At 37.4% G+C, this 22,280-nt stretch overlaps 1 pseudogene; it reads right to left on the bottom strand.

The window, feature by feature from the left end:
• Positions 1-20,724: 20,724 nt before the first annotated feature.
• LOC130041051 (uncharacterized) lies at positions 20,725-20,821 on the bottom strand (annotated as a pseudogene).
• Between the last annotated feature and the right edge of the window lie 1,459 nt (positions 20,822-22,280).

Genomic DNA, 22,280 nt, shown 5'->3' with positions numbered 1-22,280 from the left:
ACATATATATATATATGAGTGTTGATTCTCTGTGTTTCTTTTTTCCTTTTAATAGTGAATTTTACATGATATCCATTGAATACAAGTAAATCAGAGACAGTATTTTTACAGAAACAGAAAATATAGATGCTGTGGAAAACTGTTAATATATACTAGCATGTGTTCTCTGTAATGGTCTCTCCACTTGTATGTATACTTCAGTATTTTAAATATAGTGATATTACAAAGTAATAATCATTGATCTTTGAGATTTCTATTTAAACCAGGTAATAAGAAAATATGGGGCATGAGGAAGGTGTGCATTGCTGAGCAGTAGGGAGGGCTTACCAAGCCCTCAAAGGTAAGAAAGTTTGGGATCACTTTCATCAAACATTGACCAATTGAAACCAAGACGATATGAGGGAGAAATAAATAGGAAAGAAAGAATGAACGAACGAAAGAAAGAAAGAAAGGAAAGAAAGGAAGAAAGAAAGAAAGAATAGGGACGTCGATTATCAAGGAAGGGGAAAACGTTTGGACAGAATATTGAAGAGAACCAAAGGTTTAAAATCAAAAAAGAAAGAATATATATTAAAAATGCTCAGATAAATACACTGAGAGCAAGTCAAAGCAATTTACTTCAATAAATGCCAGGACTAGAAAGTATACTATGCCTTGAATAGGGTTCCAGTAGGAAAAGCAGTTTATCAGAAAGCCATCCTTGCTGGCTTTTTTCCTGATTATCTCTTAGAACACGGTACTTGGTACTTGACAATTTGGAGTATAAACACGCTTCAAAAATGATGCTTCCCATAAATCGCTAATAGTGCTTATCTAGGGCGGTGGAAGACACAGAATCTTCAATGTTCTTATTACGTTCTGGTTTTTAAGTACATGTACGCGCTGTCTGTTAAAATAAAAAAAATGGTATATTCTAACTTGAATCAGGAGATTTGATTCATTTGTGTGGTAAGTAGGTTCCAGGTTAAAGCTGCTTGTCATCTTTACAAATATTATTTCATGTGATTTTTTTCTTCCTAACATGAGAGTATTTTGATAATAGTGAACTTCTGTTTTTAGATCCTAAGAGGAAATAGAAAAATCAAGTCTCACATGTCTAATTACATGTTTTTGTCATATTTGTGAATTATGAGTTTCCTACATTAAAGATATTTTATTGGATTTTGGTGTTCATTTATTAAACATTGAGAAGAACCTTTTCCTGGTTGATAAAGCTAATTCTAATCTAGGGGTTGAAAGTAAATTTGCAATATTTTGTGATCATTTTTTAAATGGTCTTTTCTGTTTCTTGTGTGATCAAGTGAAATCCTCTGCTATATTTAACACGTGTTGTTTGCTGGTTAATATTCAAAGGTACTGATGAGAATAATTTTTTTGTACTTTCGAAGTTTCTTTCTGTATTTTACCCATTTAAAACATTTCTTGTCTATGAAATACAATCACGTTTATTCCTATTTTCTTTTTTGTTATGTAATTGCTGATCAATCCTTTCTCTTTAATGGACTGGTAAAGTGTGCACTCAAAAATCACCTTCTATTCCATTTTTTGGCTATCAGTTTCTTTCTAAAATAGAATACTCTATTCATATTGTATATGTGGAACAATTTCTTAATACCCTTATTGTACTGTTTTATTTGGTTTTATTTGGGATCACATCCACTGTCATTCAAGGCCTACTCTTGGGTCTGCTCTCCATAACTTACTGTACTATGCTGCTTGCTGCAGAGCCCAGATTTCATTAATATCTATATACTTCCTTTTCAGTTCTGTGATACATATTTTTCATGATGTTTTCTTTACCCTTCCTCCTATGTAAATCACATGAAATAGAAAAATTATATTCATGTATGCATTATTATTCTTAGAATTATTAGTAACTACATTGTAGATAAACAACTTAAGACACAGATTTTCAATAAAGTTTTCCCTCCAAAAACATTTCTTGGGAAAGACTCAAGCAGTCATTTTTGAAGTGGATCAAAAATGAGGGTAACCTTCAATGCATCAACAAGATTAAGTTGTATGTGAACCGTAAGTAACAGGTACTCATGGCACAAGTCAAATGGAAACCTGATGATTACAATGGTAATAGTTGCAAAGACCCCAAATGCCTATCTTAACGTAAGGTATCTTCCTTCCGGTTTCTGGCCTTGTATTGATCATGCAGGGTCCTGGCCAAAAGTCCACATGCTTTAGGTTGTGTAACCTGGAATTTCATAAGGGACAGAGAGAGATAGTACTGGAGGGGATAAGGCACTTGCCTTGTACACAGCCAATCCAGTTGAATGTCTGTCACGGCATACACTCTCCCGAATGTTCTAAGGGGTCATTCCAGAGTGCAGAGCCAGGAAGAACCCAAGATCACTGTCAGTTGTTGGTCCAAACTCTACACCACCCTATGCCCCGCCCAATAAAATTATTGGAATATAGGAAATCTCTTTGCCATCTCTGGGCCTCAGGTTTCTTCTTGTCCCTAGAATGCTTCCCATTCTCTTAGACTTTCTAGTTTGAAAATGCTTCCTTTCTAGGAAATAGCATAGGAGTCAATAGGAGAGCAAGCTAAGGAGAAACTATCTGTAAGCAAGAAATCCAGGTACAGACACGATCACCTGGTTCTTCTACAGTTCTGTGCTCACTTTGGGAGCACGATACCAAATACACAAAGTGCCAAAAGGTTCCAGGCTTTGAATCACCCCAAGTTGTTGGAATTTTGGAAATTCAGTTGACTGTTGGTACTAGAAGCATCTCGATGACTTAAATTTTAAGTTCATATTGTTCCTCTCAGCGTTGAAGGAGATTATTAGTCTCACAGATTTTTTTCATCACCCTCTTTTTCCTTACAGAAAATTTTCAAAATCCATCTGTATTGGGAACTGCACATACTCTGCAGCTTTCCCTTCCGTGGTGAACGATGTAGCTTCCCTAACAGGAAGTGTCTGCAACTACTCCAGAGAATCTGCTCCAGCTGGTAGTTCTGCTTGGCTCCTGCCTTCAGCGTCTGGCACCTCTTTCCAACCACTGATGGGTAGTGCTTATCTTTACCAACATTTCAGCACAACAATGCTGTCTGGAGTGATTCACCAGAGTCATATATCCACCTCAGCTGCTTCCTACCCGAGTGTTTTGGAATGGGATATTGCAGGAAGTGCTGAAGAGAAGTCTTCCATGGGAGACTTTTCTGTGACTGTCCTTGACCAAGACACCGCTGTCTCTTCCATGTCTATGGCAGCTCGCTATGAGAAAATCCTAGATACCAACAACACAGTGTCTGTGTACCCATCACTTTCTGCCAGTCTTGTTGAGAGAACACCATCTCTGGTTCCACATCAGAGTCAAAGCCTGTCACTTCCCTACCAGGAAGGAAGCCAGGTGTATTACTATCATCAAGGCACTCTGGGAACTCTCCTTTCCGGCCTGCAGTCCTATGACTCCATGACATACAGAGGGCAAAAGGGCTCTGCCCCCCAAACTTACAGCAACTCATCGCGAGAAATGGTTATGGTTCTAAATGGGTTCCAGCCCCCAAATAACCAACCACCACCCTCCTCCTCTGGAATCGACTTGTCTCTGTCTGCTCACCCCATCACAGAATCGAGTTTTCAAGGTGAGTAAAACTAAGAGAAGGGAAACAAAATTCAAAAATTGGGGTCAAAATAGATGAAAACTCTCCATAGACAGGTGGTATTGAAGTGAAATACACCACCTGAGCTAAGTGAAGTTCCCATGATATCTGCACCCAAAGTAACCTGGCGCTGACCTCAACTCCAACTCAGGAACAAAAATTTAAGAATTTTGACCAGATGAAAACGGGGCTCTCAAAATCTCTGAAGACCTCCCAGATCCCAGTAGACATAAAATAACAAAATAGGAGACTAACTCCCAAGAGTGGCCGAGATCAGTGTCAGGTATTTTTCTTCATAGCTTGGAGACCAACCACACAAGCTAGCAGAAAAGGCAGCTCAGATAGAAAATGTAGCACCGAATAAAGGGTGTTGAGAGGATCCTCCCAGGATGGTAGAGAATGCTGAATATATAGACCAAGGATGATTGTCACTCAATGCCTCTTTTGCAAACCACCACACCTAAAAGGAGAGAGAGAACAAAGGTAATGCCTTCCCACATAGTCAGGGTGGAATGAGGGGATGGGGGGTGGGAGGCATACTGGGATCCCTGGTGGTGGGAAATGGGCACTGGTGGAGGGATGGGTATTTGATCATTGTATCATTGAAAGCCAAGCACAAAAATTCATATGTCTACAACCGTACCTCATGGTGTCTCACTAATAAAAATTTAAAAATTAATAATAAAAAATTGGAACATAAACTAAAAATAAACGAGAGAAAGATCAAACAATAGAAAAGAGGACTATAGTACTCAAAACGTTGAGAAACAGGCACATTGGCAAGTATTTTTAAATACGCATCCAGGAGAGAATATAGCATTGTTCATGAACAAATCTACTCTATGGATTCATCTCATCCTTGAAATGGAAAAGGACAATATGTTACAGTTACCAATTTGCAAATAAGATATATACCATCTATTTTTTGCTATGTTTCTATGCGTTACCGAGTATTATTCTGATTTTTAAATTTACTTTAAGGATTAAAACAGTATTTGCCTGCATTAAACTTTTTAATTAAATGTTTTATTAGAAATGATTTTTAATGATTAAGAATTTTTTTTACTATAAGTTTAGTTGAGATTACTGAAAACTAGGTCTAAAGTGAAGTTTATTTGGATTGTTTGAAATAGAGTAGGGAGGACTACAGATGCAATTAGAGATTATAGGTTACCACATTCAGTTACTAATAAAACAAGTAAAGGACAGTGTCTCTGAAAGACTTTTGAAAAGATATCTCTATTTAACCTGTAAATTCAACATTTTCTATATTAAATTAAAAGTGAATTAATTTTCCTATATTTGGTCTTTTAAAGACATTCCAGTTTGGTTAAGGAAACAAACACTGCTTATGAAATCATAACAACTCAATCATAAAAACCTGATTATTACTTCCGTTTCCAAGAATGTCAATGCTAAGAATTATTGCCCTTGGTCTCACTAGTGTACATGATAGTCATATGAATACATCTGTGAGGATATATCATTGGTATCTAATTCAGAGATTAGATATATAGAGATTAGATCACATAGCTGAGTGTGATCTCAACTTTCCTAGACACTCCCCTGCCCCACATACCCAAAGACTTCTACTGATCTTTATGGATCCATGATTTTTCCCATCCCATCTCCCCGAATTTTTAAAATTTCTTTTCAAATACTAATGTAACAACTTTAGAAAATATTGAGTTAACCTTAATTGTTGTACTTTAGCTTTTATATATATAACCAAGAAAATCTTTTAAAAGTGTATTTTTTTAATTCTTTGCAAAATTGTAATAAAACATTATGATTGAGTCCCTCAATATACTTTATATAAAGAATTTGTGACAAATTCCCTGTACACATAAATACTAGGAAAAATAAATGACTTCTCTGAATGAGAATGAACTGGGACATTTCAAAGTATCAATCAGTGAATCAAGGATGAATCATCGAAACGTATAGCTAAAAATGATCTTGATATAATCTAGTCAACACCATTACATTTTCTTTTTTTATACCAGCTGATAGCACTATTAATTTTTTAATTTTTATTTCTTAATTTTTATTAGTGAAACACCATGAGGCATAGTTGTAGACTTACATACCTTTGTGCTTGGGTTTCAGTTATACAAGTATCAAGTACCCATCCCTCCACCAGCGCCCATTCTCCACCACCAATGAACACAGTGACCTTCCCACACCCCATCTCCCCCAGCCAGCCCCACCTCAGGGCATCCCTTTTGCTTTCTCTTTCCTTTAGGGTGTTGTGCTTTGCAATGGAGGTCAATACCATTACAATTTCAAAGAAGAAAATAGGCCCCTATATGTTCAAGACACTGAGACTGTCCTGCGGTTCTTCCCAGCATGTACCCTGCTCCAAGCCAGTCCTTTGGAAATATGCTGGGAAGGAAAACTGGATGTTCCTTTCCTCACACTGACCTGAAAGACTCTTGCTGATTCTCAACCACGTGAACTATTTCATTTGTTGCCTGATATCACCTCCTGTCCTTTATTTTTTAAAAAATGTTTCATTTGTTTCTGGAATATAATGAAAAATATCAAATGGACTAATTAAACAAAAACAAAATCAAATCTTTACACTCTGACATCAAAACGGTGCTTACAAGAGGGGAAGCAAATGACTGAAAAATGTGGGGGAGTGTTGTTGGTTGTGGACAGTAGCTGGATATTTGACAATGCATGGAGTATGAATACACACTTGCTGAGATTAGGAACACTGTACTTGAAGCCAATACAGTTTGTAAACTAGTCATCTCAATTATGTGTCCATATAACATTTATCTACATATGCTTTGTGCCTTCCTTTCATTTATGTGTTATGCATGCCTTTATCATGGCCTCAGAAATGCATTCTGAAGGCACTCGGCACATTAATTGAGCCCCAAGTAGGGGGAGAGAAGTAGTAAATAATTGGAGGAGGAAGAAATCAGAGTTGGAGCTTAAGGGCCATGTAAGATGAATATATAGATATGTATGTGTGTGTGTAAATACATATATATATGTATAAATATATATATGGGCTGGAGCGATAGCACAGTGGGTAAGACGTTTGACTTGCACGCGGCCAACCTGGGTTCGATTCCTCTGCTCCTCTAGGAGAGCCCGGCAAGCTACTGAGAGTAACCCTCCCGCATGGCAAAGCCTGGCAAGCTACCTGTGACGTATTCGACATTCCAAGAACAGTAACAACAATTCTCAACATAGAGATGTTTCTGGTGCTCTCTTGAGCAAATCAATGGGAGGACAGTGCTACAGTGCTATGGTGAATTCAAACTTTGTTTATGCAAAATATGAAGGAATCAAATACATATTCTATAAAGCTGATTACACCTATTAAAATTAATATAACTTTAAATAATGTTTAGAAATGAAGTTGATGAATTTTACGTCTATAGAAAGATATTGACTATATATCAAGGATATTTGAGGAGCAAGAACACATGGCTGTTATCGTTTCTTAAGGTTATTTTTGTTGCTTTTATAGAATATGTTTTCCCTGAGTTTTTGTTAATAGCTTCAGTTTCTTAGAAAGCATCATAATAAATTATATTATTTTAAAAAAATTATAAAAGGTGGGTTTGTAAGTGGATTCTGTATGTATGGAACCTGGAAACCTACATTAAACATGATGTTTATAACAGAAATACCATCTGCACTTCTATGTTTATTGTAGTACTATTCACAATAGCCAGAAGAAACTATGATATAACTGCACAATGGAATACTATGCAGTTGTTAGTAAACTGACGTCATGAAATTTGCTTATAAATGGATGTACAAGGAAGAACATCATGCTGAATGAAATCAGACATAAGGAAAGGGATATACTGATTGGACTACCCCTTTTTTTGGGTTATAAAAAACCAGAGTATGAGACTAATACCCAAGGATAACAGAAACACAGGCCAGGAGAATTGGTCAATGGTTGGACACTTGCCACAAGTGCTGAAGGCAGGCATTTGGAATAAAGAAAGGACCACTATGACAATGATATTTGGAAGTGATTACTCTGGATGAGAACTGACTACTGAAAATAGGTAAAGGAACAAAGGTGATAACCTCTCAGTATCTGTATTACAATCCATAATGCCCAAAAGTTGAGAGAGAGAGAGAGAGAGAGAGAAAGAGAGAGAGAGAGAGAGAGAGAGAGAGAGGTGCCTGTCATAGTGTAGAGACAGCAGGCTGTCAGGTGGGGTTTGGGGTTGGGAGAGGGAGTGGTGGGAGAGAAACTGGGGACAGTAGCAATGAATCTGTATACTAGAGGAGGTTGGGTGTTAAAATATCCTATGATTGAAACTGAATCCTGAAAAGGTTTGTAATTTGTGTCTCGTGCTGATTCAATACAAAAAACATGATATTTAGTTTCTACTACCATGCTTAACCTATGAATTAGCTGAAATTTCTTTTTATCACCTTGGCTGGCCTCATTACATGGGTTCCTGTGTGGTAAAACTTTTTTGTTTTATGGGAACTTAAGAGACAAAACTTATAGGGTTGGGACTTCTGGTGGAAGGAAAAAAGAGCACAAATTCCCCTAATGACCACAGCTCAGCAGGGTCAGCTAACTTGCTTTATGACTGACCTCCTTCACTGATTTCCTCTTTTGTAATGTGGAAAAGTAAAATGACTTTGCAGGCTGCCAGGGGATTGTCCCCTCCAGTTCACACTATTTTCTTTTCGATCAAAATTGTTTAAAGATTATTTTAAAAGTTTGGAGCTTAACATGCAAAAAATGGGCTTAGAACTCTGCCTAAAACCATGTACAAAAGTAAGATCAAAATGGATTAAAGACCTCAACATCAGACCATTCAGCATAAGGTGCATTGAAGACAAAGTTGGCAAAACCCTCCAAGACATTGAGGCTAATGGTATTTTCAAAGATGCCACGCCACTGGCCGAGCAAGTGAAAACAGAGATAGATAAATGGGACTATCTTAAACTAAGAAGCTTCTGCACCTCCAAAGAAACAGTGACCCAAATACAAAAACAGTCTACAGAATGGGAAAGGATATTCGCTGAACACATATCTGACAAGGGGTTGATATCAAGGATATACAAATTACTGGTTGAACTCCACAAGAAGAAAACATCCAACCACATCAAAAAAATGGGGCAATAAAATGAACAGAAAATTTCTCAAAGAAGAAATCTGAATGGCAAAAAAGCACATGAGAAAATGCTCTACATAATTAATCATCAGGGAGATGCAGATCAAAATGAGATACCACAATGAGATACCATCTCACACCTCAGAGACTGGCCCACATTCAAAAGAACAAAAGCAACCAATGCTGGCGAAGATGTGGCAAGAAAGGGACACTCCTTCACTGTTGGTGGGAATGCCGACTGGTTCAGTCCTTCTGGAAAACAGCATGCACAATTCTCAAAAAATTAGAACTTGAACTCCCATTTGACCCAGCAATAGCACTCCTGGGAATATATCCCAGAGAGGCAAAAATGTATAGTCAAAGTGACATCTGCACTTGTTTGTTCATTGCAGCACTCTTTACAATAGCCAGAAACTGGAAGAAACCTGAATGCCAAAGAACAGATGACTGGTTAAAGAAACTTTGGTACATCTATACAATGGAGTACTATGTAGCTGTTAGAAAAGATGAAGTCATAAAATTTACATACAAGTGGTACAATATGGAAAGTATAATGCTAAGCGAAATGAGTTAGAAAGAGAGGGATAGTCATAGAAAGATTGCATTCATCTGGGGGATATAAAGTAACAAAATACGAGATTAATACCCAAGAATAGCTGAGATCAGCACCAGGAGCATTACTCCATAGCTTAGAGGCCAGCCGGGCATTCTAGGGGAAAGGGCAGCTCAGATTGAGAGGGAGCACCAAATAAAGTGTGTTTGAAGGATCCACCCAGGAGGGGAGATGCATGTTGAAAGTAGACTATGGACTGAACATGTTTGCCACTCAATGCCTCTTTTGCAGACCACAACACCCAAAAGGAGAAAGAGAACAAAAGGGAATGCCCTGCCACAGCGGCAGGGTGGGATGGGGTGGGGGTGGAGGTGGGAGGGATATTATCCACGGTGGCAGAAAATGGGCACTGGGGGAGGGATGGGTATTTGATCATTGTATAATAGAAACCCAGGCACAAAAAATTGTAAATCTACAACTGTACTTCATGGTGTTTCACTAATAAAAAGAAAAAAAAAAGGAAAAATATTGGAGCTTAATGATTTGTTCTCATATATTTTCCCTACATGGTATAATTTGGCATTGATCTAGGAAGGCCAGCCTGAAAAAGTTGAGGTGTATATCTTAACCACCAATGCCAAAACCACTGTAAGTATGGAACCCAAAGTACAATAGTTAAACTTCAAAATGTGTTCTTCAAGGAAATCGGTGGGAATGCAGGGCGAAATGGGTCGTTTGTTGGTCGAGGGATGAAGACACTGGTGGTGTGATTAGAATTGGAATACTGTATGACAAAACTCCATTACAAATGACTTTGTAAATCAAAATTGCCTAAATGTTAAAAAAAGAGAAGTCAACTTATGTATATATCTCAAGAAAGCTTGTCTTAGCAAATTTTGGCATGGAGAGCATAGTTGGTAGAGAGATGGAGAAAGAAAGGGAGACTTGAAGGTTGGGAAGAGAATCCTGGATATCATGGAAGAGATGAAAGTTGATCTTAGAAGATTTGGAGCCATCAGAGTTTAGAGAGTTAAATGGTGAGACCATAGCAGTTTAGATACTTAAATAGTGAGATTAGTTTAAGTCATCAGCAGTGTATACATAGAGTTCAAAGACCTCACAGATATTCGGGCTATATTAACTAACTAGGGGACCGTTTTTTTCCTGAAGCACTATTTAAGTATAATGTATGGCCAGAAAGAATGATAAGAAGCTGGTTCTCTTTTTAACAGATTGATACAATAGAGATGAAAACTTTTATACAAAGGAATCTATCACCTTGTCCTGTTGCTATGCTTTCTTTTCATCATTCTATTCTCCCCCATGACCCTACCTAATCAGGGCTCTCCACATTTCTCAGCAGTGTCACCACATAGCTCAGAGCATGTGTTAACTGCCAGTAGCTCACAGCTCTCATGTTTTACCCACACCCAGGCCAGAGCTATCCTTCTGCAAACGAAGATGTCTGCTGAAGGCCCATTCTTCCTTGAAGTGGCAGTCATGATTTACCTCTTATTAATCATTGTGTTTACAAATTTCAATGAATGTCACTATACTAGTGACAGGGATTTTCCAAACTAAGGGAAGAATAAACATTTTTCATTACCCCAAGAATTATGGGCAGTTATTTTCTATCCACTGCAAATAATATATGATAATTAGTCAACAGCACTGAAGTAAAAACAGGGACATTTGTCAATTTGGTGCCATGACTAGTCAGTCTTAGTATAAATATATATTTCTAATAAAAAAAGCAGAAGAAAACGAGTTGGTTGCTGGCAAAGAATGCCAAATCTCTGCCAAGAAATCCCTTGAAAATAGAAATTGTGACTATGTAGAGAACATGATTGCCACTCAATGCCTCTTTTGCAGACCAAAACACCCAAAAGGAGAGAGAGAGCAAAAGGGAATGCCCTGCCATAGAGGCATGGTGGGATGGGTGGATGTGTGTGGGAGGGATACTAGAATCCATGATGGTGGAAAATGGTCAATGACGGAGGGATGGGCATTTGATCATTGTATAATCGAAACCCAAGGATAAAAATTGGTAAATCTACAACTATACCTCATGGTGTTTCACTAATAAAAATTAAAAATAAAATAAAATACAAATTGTTTTGTCTGCCAGAGATCAATAGATGGGAACCTGAGTGACGGCAAAAGATTACGTTGGTTGACTTTTATTTTTCCTTGAGTATATAAATTTGATTTTGGAATCAATTTATTTGACAGTTTATCAAGACAGAGAAATTTTCATCACTTCTCTTATTTAAAAGTATAGTGATACACCATATCTCTATCTCACTTTATTTTTATTTCTGATAGTTTGACACAAAAGATATGTCAAAATCATAGATAAATGTCAATTATTTAAATATTTTTGGTATTTATAATTACTTTATAGAACTGCTTAAATTTTAGGATTATGCAGAATCAACGTGCATGTATCACATTACACTCACCACTGAAAGGCCTACTCTGTCATTCACTATTGTTCAATTTTTCCACTTTGATTACAACTTTCCTTCTGGTAACTAAATAGTCTTATAGTGCTATAGTTTGTTTTTATTGCTTTGAAAAGATCAAAACTATGCAATTTTCAACATTGGATGAAACTAGAGGATATCATGCATGTAAAGTTATCCTTAAGGAAAGGAACAGATACAGAGAGATTTTTCTCATATATGGTATGTAAAGACACACAGCAAGGTAGCAACAAAGGTTCAAGGGCAATGTAAGGGGAGAACTGATCCACACAATTGAGTCAGGGGATTGGGAGGGAGGGATTCTGGGGGTTTGGGGGAGAGGGAGGGGTTATTTTTTGAGAGAATGAGGAGTGTCATGTTGGAATTATGTGTATGACAAACCATAATTAATTGAATTATAAATCATAGATTATAAATAATGATTTAGACGTTTGTCTGTCCCATTTTATTCTTTTAATTTGTTTTCTCCATATGCTACATATGCATGAACTTGTATGATGCCTATCTTTCTCTGCCTGATTTATGTCACTAACCATAATATCCTCATGTTATCCATTTTGATCAAATAATAAGAAGATTTCACTTCATACAACTGAGTAGTATTCAATTGCTTTACCATCATTCATTTTCAAAATTTGTGGTTTAAAAGATACAAATATTGGTTTTAACATTGCTCTGGTGCTTTAAAATATTTAGTTTAGTGAAGCAAAATAGATTTTATTGAAAAACACTTAGAAACTTGTGAATCAGGTGTAGGGTGGAATGGAATATAAGCTCAAGAGAGAACACTCGTTTAACAAAGCAAGCAAAGAGAGACATGGAGAAAGAAAGCACGGTATTTCTTCAAGGGAGAACACAAATTTGAGGACCAAGCCGACTCTGGTAGTTTAGGAAAAAGAACTTGGAGTGGTATGAACTTAACTTGTGCACTTTAGGGGAGAACCTGAGTGACACTATTAGAAGTATGCTCAGGATATCTTAAACAGGAGTCTGCACTTGGAGTGAGAAGGGTAGAGTGTTCTTTCGGAGATCTGGACTATGGAGAACAGTAATATTATAACATTAATGATAGTATCTTACCGTGGGATTCCAAAAAAATCTTTAACAGTGGCATAAGAAATGATAACATTCTTAGGTATTTGGATTTCTTGTGGAAACTACTGGGAAGCTGTGTTGATGCTCTGGATGTCTCCAACTGAAACAAGGTCAACAAGTCATGAATGAAAAATTACAAGTTAGATGGATCAAGGATTCTGATCCCAGTGGATGGCTAGCTTTTGGTTGGACAATTTCTACTGATGGCCTGATGTAGATTCTGATCCTGGGACACGTAACTGAAAGGAGGTAGTGACAGGTATACTCAGAAGTGAAGCCTCTGAGACAGAAATCATTCATGCCAACTTATGGGTTATCAATGTTTGCTCATGGCTGCTACCATTATAACATGCCATTCAATGGTTTTGTGGTTTCAATTTACTGTGTCAATGTAAATATGAAGTTTCTAAATCAAAGGTAAAAATCTGAGGCCCTCAAGATGATGAATTATGGGGATGGGGGGGGGGGGAGCTGGAGCTATAGTACAGCAGGTAGGGCATTTGCCTTGCACATGGCATACCCAGGATAGATTACCAGCATCCTGTATGGTCCCCCAAAGCACCGTGAGGAGTAATTCCTGAGTGCAGAGCCAGGAGTATTCCCTGTGCATCGCCAGGTGTGACCCAAAAATGCAAAAAAAATGATGATGACTTACCTTTAGATATTTTGAAGTCAAGTAGAAACAGCCAGAAAACTCCCCAGAAAAGACTTCTCCAGGATCAAAAACATCATCACCTCTAGCGTGAGAGCATACAGAAAATAAGGTTTCCGTTTATGCCAAGTTAAAGCAAGCCATACATGATCTTGGAAAGTCTGTCAAAGGAAAGCATGGATTTAGGATTGATAAGGTGACAACTGGGTCTTATAATATACAAGATATATATATTAAAATATACAATATTTTATAATTATTTATATATATTTATTTATATTAAAATATAATATGTATCTTAAAATATACAAGAGAAGCCAAGGTCATGAAGTAGGAGGTAAGGTGGCAATCAGGTCTACTACAAAAAGCATTTTTTAATAAAAAGAGAAAATGTAATGAGACATCAAATAAGACCTTTGTAAATATTTAAGAACAGGGTTATAACTCAGTGATTCAGAATTTGCCTTCCATTGTACGATGATCTGTGATTGATCCTTAGCACTGGAAACAACATTGTTTTTAAGTTTTAATTTCTTTCTTTCTTGCTTGCTTGCTTGCTTGTTTTTTTATTTTTTGAGTCTTACCTGGCTGTGTATGGGCGTTATTTTTAATTTTTTAAAAAAGTTATAATTTTACTTTTTTACCTGTAGTTTAAAACGAAATCTAAATTATTTTAGAGTAAATATATGTGAAGAAGAATAAAATTTACAGGAACTATTTAGTATTCTTAATGATATTGCAGTCAGAACTTTGAGTATTATGAATGGAGAAAAGAGGCACTATTTTGTTGACGGTTACTCTAACTAGATGTTCTGATGATTATTGGTTCTTTGGGGACACATCCAGTCATGTTCAGGTGCTGCTTTGGCACAAGGGTCTCTTCCAGTGTTGCTCTATGTTGTGCCAGGAAATGAGTCTGCTTCTTTTACAGGCAAAGTCCACAGTCGTTCCAGTGAGCTATCACTCCAGTCTGAAAGGCTCTTAAGAAAGACTCTCATTTCACAAAATAAGTGGGGAACCTTTATTGCAGATGCTTGTTTAAATTGATTGGCATGGAACCAGAGACACCAGCTTTCATTCAAAAAGTGGCCAGTGAGATTAATACCAGGAGTTTTGCTCCATGGTTTGGAATCCAGCCACACATTCTAGGGGGAAAGGGAGCTCATATAGAGTAAGGAGCACCAAATAAAGGGTGTTTGGAGGATCCTCCCAGGATTGGAGAAGCATTCTGAAAGTAGAGTATAGACCAACATGATTGCCAGTCAATGCCTCTTTTGCAAACCACAACACCCAAAAGGAGAGAGAGAACAAAAGGGAATGCCCTGCCACAAAGTCATGGTGGGATGGGGGGATAGAGGGTGGGAGGGACACTGGGACCCGTGCTGGTGGAAAATGGGCACTGGTGGAGGGATGGGTATTTGATCATTGTACAATTGAAACCCAAGCACAGAAATTTGTAAATCTATAACTGTACCTCATGGTGTTTCACTAACAAAAATTTAAAAAAAAATGTAAATGACAGAGAATGGGCACTGATTGAGGGATGGGTACTGGACCATTGTATAACTGAAACCCAAGCACAAAAATTTGTAAATCTACAACTGTACCTCATGGTGTTTCAGTAATAAGCATTAAAAGAATAAAAAGTGAGGCAATGCATAAAAAAAGTGGTCAGGTACCATCAATGCTGCTGCCCACACCCACACCGGGAGTGACAATGCTATGAGCAAGGGTTTCCATACTTGGATTCTCAAGATAGTGTCCCAGGAAATACTGACACGCAGCAGCATTTTGGACCCAACCTATTATAAAACTTGTTAGAGGTTAATTGATACCAAACAAGAAAATTCAGGACTGTTGTGTAGCTTCTTTGATAATTTATTTTTCTCTAGTAGCTTGTAGTGGAGTGGTATATTCTATAATAAACAGTATTGCGTTTTTAAAATGTTGAAGGCCTAAGGTATATAAAAGAGGCAAAATAAAATGAAGAAATCTGTACACACATGAACACTTTTGTTGTTTCTTTAGGAATTGCTTGGATGAAAACTGTAGATGGGTAGCATGTATTTAAGTAGCTGGAGATAGGGATCAGGGGTGGTGTGGACTGCAGGGGAGGGTGGAAAGATGGAAAGAGATTGTAAGTGTGTGTGTTTATGAGTGCTATTGTGTGAGAATGTTGAGTTTATAAGAATTCATGCATGCATGTGTGAGTAAGAGAGAGAGAGAGAGAGAGAGAGAGAAAGAGAATGAGTGTGTGTGCATGTATCCGTGTGTGTGTTTTCTTAGAAAAATCCTATATTTCACCTGAACTACTGTACCAAGTGATGCTGTCATTCATTATGAGAATGTAATAAATAAATTTTATTAAATTCAGGTGGTGAAATATGTTGGCCTTTAAGCCCTTCCCCTCCTCCAATTCATCAAATTCTTCCTATAATTTTCATTTACTCCCTGACCTCTTCAGGACTCAATTGGATTCAATCTGCCACATCCAAATTTATCTCTTTTAGAAAAAGTAATTAGATTAAAATATAAATCACACTATTGTTAACATTCAAGTGGGTTCTAATGATAATTAATAATTTCTATTCATAGAAGTACTTATTCAGGCCACACAATAAGGCAAAATTCAGAATATTGGACAGAAGTCAATTATTTCTCAAGCAGAACTAGCTATATTATAGCCATTCTAAAGATGTTAGAAATTTGCAGTACAGACATTAGAGGTTCATGCTATAAGTAAAAGATTTCTCGTTTTCTCACTTGAATCCTATTCTCCATAATAATAATTGAATAAATGAATAAGTGACAGAAATAATTGAATGTTGTTTTCTTCACTTGAAGGTTTTATTCACAGATCTTGTCTCATAAAAATTATTCAGAAAACATTATATTAAACAAACATTCCATGGTGATTAATCAGAATTCTTATGTTTGAAAGTGACAAACTCATACCACACTCATTTTAAACTAAGAAGATACTTGATTCATGTACCTATAAAGCTGGAGTGCCCTCTAGGTATGGTTGGGCCCTAAGAGTTGATTTTAATTTATTTACTTATTGATTGATTGAGTGCTTGACTGAATCACCATGAGTGGTTGACTGAATCACCATTGAGTGGTTGACTGAATCACTAGGACATAAAGAGATACAAAGCTGTTCATGAGTAGGTTTCAGTCATACAGTGTTCCAAGACCCATTGCTCCACCAGTGAACATTTCCCACCTACAGTGTCCCCAGTTTTCCCCCGGAAATCCTTTCTCTCCCTCTCTCTCTCCTCACCCCCGGCCCCTGTCTCTCCCTTTCTTCTACCTATCTACCTATCTACCGATCTCTCCCTTTTGAGGCATCATGGTTTACAACACAGGAACTGATAGGTTACCATGTTTCTTCCTTTACCTATTTTCACTTCACAGTTCTTTTCCAGCATCATCATTTCCAACTATCTTTGTCATAGTGGTCTCTTCTCGATCCCAACTGCCATCTCCCCCAGCCCATAAGGTAGGCTTCTAACAGTGGACCAATCATCCTGGCCCTTATTTCTACTGTCCTAAGGTATTAATCTAAAGTTATGATTTTTCATATCCCACAAATGAATGTAATCCTATATCTGTCGGTCTCCTTCTGACTCATCACACTCACCATGATACTTTCATGTACATCCATTTATAAGCATACTTGATAACTTCATTTTCACTAACAGCTGCATAGTATTCCATTGTTTAGATATACCATAGTTTCTCTAACTAATCATTGAGAAATCTTGGGCATACAAGTTGTTTCCAGATTCTCACTATTGTGAATAGTGCTGCAATGAACATAGAAGTGCAGATAGCATTTCTGCTGTGTGTTTTGGGGTCCGGGAGTATATTCCCAAAAGTGGTATTGCTGGATTCATGGAAGCTCAATTTGTAGCTTTCTGAGAAATGCCCATATTGTTTTCCGAAAAGGCTGAACCAATCGGCGTCCCCACCAACAGTGAAGAAGAGACCCTTTCTCCCCACTTCCATGCTGACATTGGCTGCTCTTGTTCTTTTTGATGTGTGTCAATCTCTGTGGTGTGAGATATCTCATTGCTGTTTTGATTTGTATCTCCCTGATGATTCATGATGTAGAAAATTTTACCTCTGTTTTTTGGTCATTTGTATTTATTCTTTGAGGAAGTTTCTGTTCATTTCTTCTCCTCATGTTTTGGTGGGGTTGGATGTCTTTTTCTTATAAAGTTCTACCAGTGCCATATATATCCTGGGTTATATACAATAAGGGGTTAATTGTATGGGTATTGCATAAATAATTTTCCCCATTATGAGTGCTGTCTTTTTATCATGGTCACCATTTTTTCTGAGTTGTAGAAATTTCTTCGTTTAATGTAGTCTCATTTGTTTATCTTCACTTCCTCCTCCTTGGTCAGTGGTATATCATTCTAGAAGTTTCCCTTAGCTTTAATGTCATGGAGGGATCTTCCCACATTTTTCTCCATATATCTTAAGAATTAAGGTATGATATTGAAGTCTTTAATTCATTTGATCTGACTTTGTGCCTGGCACTATAAAGAGGTCTGAGTTAAATTCTTTTTGCATGTTGCTGTCCAGTTTTCCCAGCAGCACTTGTTGAAGAGACTTCCTTGCTCAACTTCATATTTATTGAGCCTTTATGAAAGATTAGGTAATAATAATCTGAGGGGCAGCGTCAGGATATTTGACTATATTCCATTGATCTGAGGCCTGTCTTTATCTGAATATCATACTATTTTGATTACTACGACTTTGTAGTAGGGTTTGAAGTTGGGAAGCTGTTCCCTTCTTCTTTTTACCAAAGATTGCTTTAGCTCATCATGGGAGTTTATTGTTGTGTATGAGTTTCAAGAGTGTTTAATCTATTTCTTTGAAAAATGTTATGGGTATCCTTATAGAAAGTGCATTAAATCTTCATAGCGCTTTGGGGTGTATTGCCATTTTGACAGTGTTAATCCTCTCAATCAATGAGCGTGGGATGTGATTCCATTTCCTCATATCCTCTTTCATTTTATGAAGTAGTGTTTTGTAGAGTTTTTTTGGTATAGGTCCTTAACCTTTTTAGATGATTCTAATATACTTGATTTTCTGAGGTTATTATTGTGAATGGGATTATTTTTCGCCTATCTCTTTTTTCTCTTTCATTAATAGTATTTGGGAAAGCCATGGACTACTGGATATTGATTTTGTAATATGCTACTTTGATAAACAAATCTATTCTTCCCAGGAGCTTTTTGGTAGATTCTTTGGGATTTTCTAAGTATAGTATCATGTCATCTCCAAATAGTAAAAGCTTGAGTTCTTCCTTTTTTATCTGGATGCCCTTGATATCTTTTTTTTTACAGAAATCATATGGCAAATACTTCAAGTACTATGTTGAATAGGAGTGGTGAGAGTGGGTAACTAGTTTTGTGCCTGATTTTATTTTGGGAATCTAGCTCATTGATTTCTGCTCCAAGCCTTTAGTTTTTCCCCGTTGAGAATAATGCTTGCTGTGGGTTTGTGGTAGTTTGCTTTGACTATATTGAGGAAAGTACTTTCAACTCCCATTTTGTTGAGAGTTTTTCATCATGAATGGGTGCTGGATCTCCGCAAATGATTTATCTACATCTATTGGTATTATCATATGATTTTTATCTTTATTTTATTGAAATGGTGTATTCTGTTGATTGACTTGAGAATGTTAAGCCATCCTTGCATCCCCAAGATAAACCTAGTTGGTCATAGAGTGTGACCTTTTATTGAATTTCTGGATTCTCTTTGCTGGTATAATCTTGAGGATCTTTGGATTTTTCAGGTAAATAGGTATGTAATTTTCTTTTTTGTGGTGTCTCTGTCTGATTTGAGTATCAGGCTGATTTTTGTCTCATAGAAATTGTTTGGGAGTATTTCTGTTTCTTCAATTTCCTGGAAAATCTTAAAAAATGTTGGCAGTAGGTCCTCTTGAAAGGTTTGAAATACTTCATTAGTGAATCCATTTGTTCCTGGGCTCCTGTTTTGGGGGATACTTTTGATTATCATTTCAATTTCCTTGTAGTGATGGGTTCGAGTTTTCAAAATCTTCTTGGCTCAGCCTTGGGAGGTAATTGGAATCCAGTAATTTATCAATTTATTCAAAATTCTCTCATTTCCTGCTGTAAAGATTCTCAAAATAATCTCTGATGATCCTATGGATTTTGTAGTTTCTATTATGATGTCCCCCTTTGCATTTCTGATTCGGTTTATTAGGATTCTTACTCTTTTCTTCTTTGTGAGTCTTGCTAGTGGTTTATCGATCTTATTTATTTTCTCAAAGAACCATCTCTTGCTTTTGTTGGTCTTCTGGATTGTATTTTGGGATTATATCTCATTGATTTCTGCTCCAGGTTTTATTATTTCTTTCCTCCTGGCTAGTTTGGACTCCTTTTCTTGGACATTTTCCAAAATCTTGAGCTGTAAGTTATTTTTGTAGGCCCTTTCTTTCTTCCGGTTGAATTCCGGCAGAGCTATAAACTTTCCTCTTATAACTGCTTTTGCTCTGTCCCACAAGTTCTGGTAGTTCCTCATTGTCATTTTTTCTGGAATCTTTTTATTTCCTCTTTGATTTCTTCTCTAAGCCAATGGTTGTTCATTACTTCCCTCAAATAAAATATTTTCTTGCCGAGTTTTTGTCTGTTTGATCTATTGAGAAGTGAGAAAGTACTGTTGAAATCTCCATCTAGTATTGTGTTGCTATCAATGTTTTTCTTTAAGTCTATTAGAAGTTGTTTTTACGTATTTTGCTGGTCTGTCATTAGGAGCATATACATTGAGGAGGGTGAGTTATTTCTGATGTACAGATCCCATGATCATTAAGAAATGACCTTCACTGTCTCTTATAACATTTAGCCTGAAGTCCATGTAGTCCGATACTAGTATGGCCACTGCAGTTTTTGGAGGTGTACTTTTCTTGAAGAATTGTTTTCCAGCCTTTGACTTTGAGCCCATGGTTGCTTTGATTATTCAGATATTTTTCTTGCAGGCAGCAGAATGTTGGGTTCAGTTTTCTATTTCATCCTGCCTTCCTGTGCCTCTGAATTGGTGTATTTAGTCCATTGACATTGAGAGAGATCATTGTGATGGGGATTTTTGCTATCTTTATGTCGAAATTTGGAGTACTAGTGGGGCTTGTCTTAGCTTAAAGTAGCCCTGTTAATTCTTAATGCAACAAAAATATGGAACACTTTACAAGTTGGCCTGTCATCTCTGTGTAAGGATCATGCTAATCTCTGTATCATTTCAATTTTAGTATATGTGTTGCCAAACTGAGTATAAGAGTTGATTTTTTTCCCTATTTTTCTCTTCTGATTTCTTTGAGTGTTATCCTTAGTCACTCCTATGGCAGACAGTGATTCCCAATCTAGGAAGGTATTTCAAAGCAGCTTGAAGTGATAAATTTAGAACATTAATGTCCCAGAAGGAAAAGTCTGGTTTTTACCATATTATCTTTTACCATACCCAGGGCATCAGTTTTGCAAAATAATTCTTTTGGAAGATGGTGAATCAGTCTTGTTTAATGCTCTACCCTGAAACCTTCATTAAGAAAATTAAACTGGAGCCTTTTGCTATTCTCACCTCGGTCCCGTGTACATCTCCAGAAAACGGTGGATTGCGTTGTCCGCACTTTGACCACCTTGAAAGTAAGTAGGATTTTTCTCCTGAAGGAAGAGGTGAGAAGCATATTGATGATTTCATTCCACCTTTTTACAAGTTCAACCTGAAGGGAAGGTGAGACTCATGAGGCTCCTGTAAAGGACATAAAAGGGTTCTCAATGTAGTTTAATGGCCAAGACACATTGACAACACAGATGACTCAAAGTAACCTGTGTGCATCTTTGTGTGTATAGTGAGTTTTATATGTACTCATAGTGATTCTCAGTCATTCCACATGGGCAAAACAGACCTGTAATTAAAAATCTAGTTCTCTGAGCAGAATGGGCTTTCTTAGGTGATTGAACATGTGTGTAATATTTTATTACTAAGCACATACAACTGTTTGAATGATGTGTACTTTTCGATCTAAAATTAAGTCTAAATATCTCTGAAATGACAGTCTCCTGACGCCGCACCTGGCTTTCCTCACCGGGGCCCCTTGGAGGGTGTGGGTTGTGTTTCCCTCACCACCCAGAGCAGAGACCTGACAGTTGAAGACCTCTGCAACCAGCCATAGGTATGCTTAAGACCACTCTCACCACACTTGAAGGAGCCTCATGCATGAAGGAACTGGCAGAGGAACCCAGGTGTGCGGGACCCGGGGCTGAGATATTCAAGTCTGCTCGGACCAAGAATGGGACTCCTCCATCCAGATCCCACATCTTCCAGTAGCTAAGTGTTACACCCATGGACTGCCTCGGGAGCCATGTAATCCCATCAATGGCCAAGATCCAGAGACTGGATCTTGTTGATAAGACAACAACTGATATTGTCCAGTTCTCTTTCTCGGAGAACATGGCAGGTTACCAAGCATATCTTGCCTACATGGCAGAGACTGGCAAGCTACCCGTGGTGTATTCTATATGCCAAAACCCAGTAACAATGAAGTATCTCATTTCCCTGACCGTGAAAAAACCTCCAATGTGGTACTTGCTAAAATCTCAGGGATAGGACGAATGGAGATGTAACTGGTGCCTGCTCGAGGAAATCGTTCTCCACCACCAATGATACCAGTATTCCTCCCACCATGCCCCCAAACGTGCCTTTGTGGCAGGGCATTCTCTTTTGTTCT

Source organism: Sorex fumeus, unplaced genomic scaffold (genome assembly GCF_029834395.1).
Source record: "Sorex fumeus unplaced genomic scaffold, SorFum_2.1 ptg000095l, whole genome shotgun sequence".
NCBI lineage: Eukaryota > Metazoa > Chordata > Mammalia > Eulipotyphla > Soricidae > Sorex > Sorex fumeus.
This window is presented reverse-complemented; position numbering and strand designations above follow the sequence as displayed.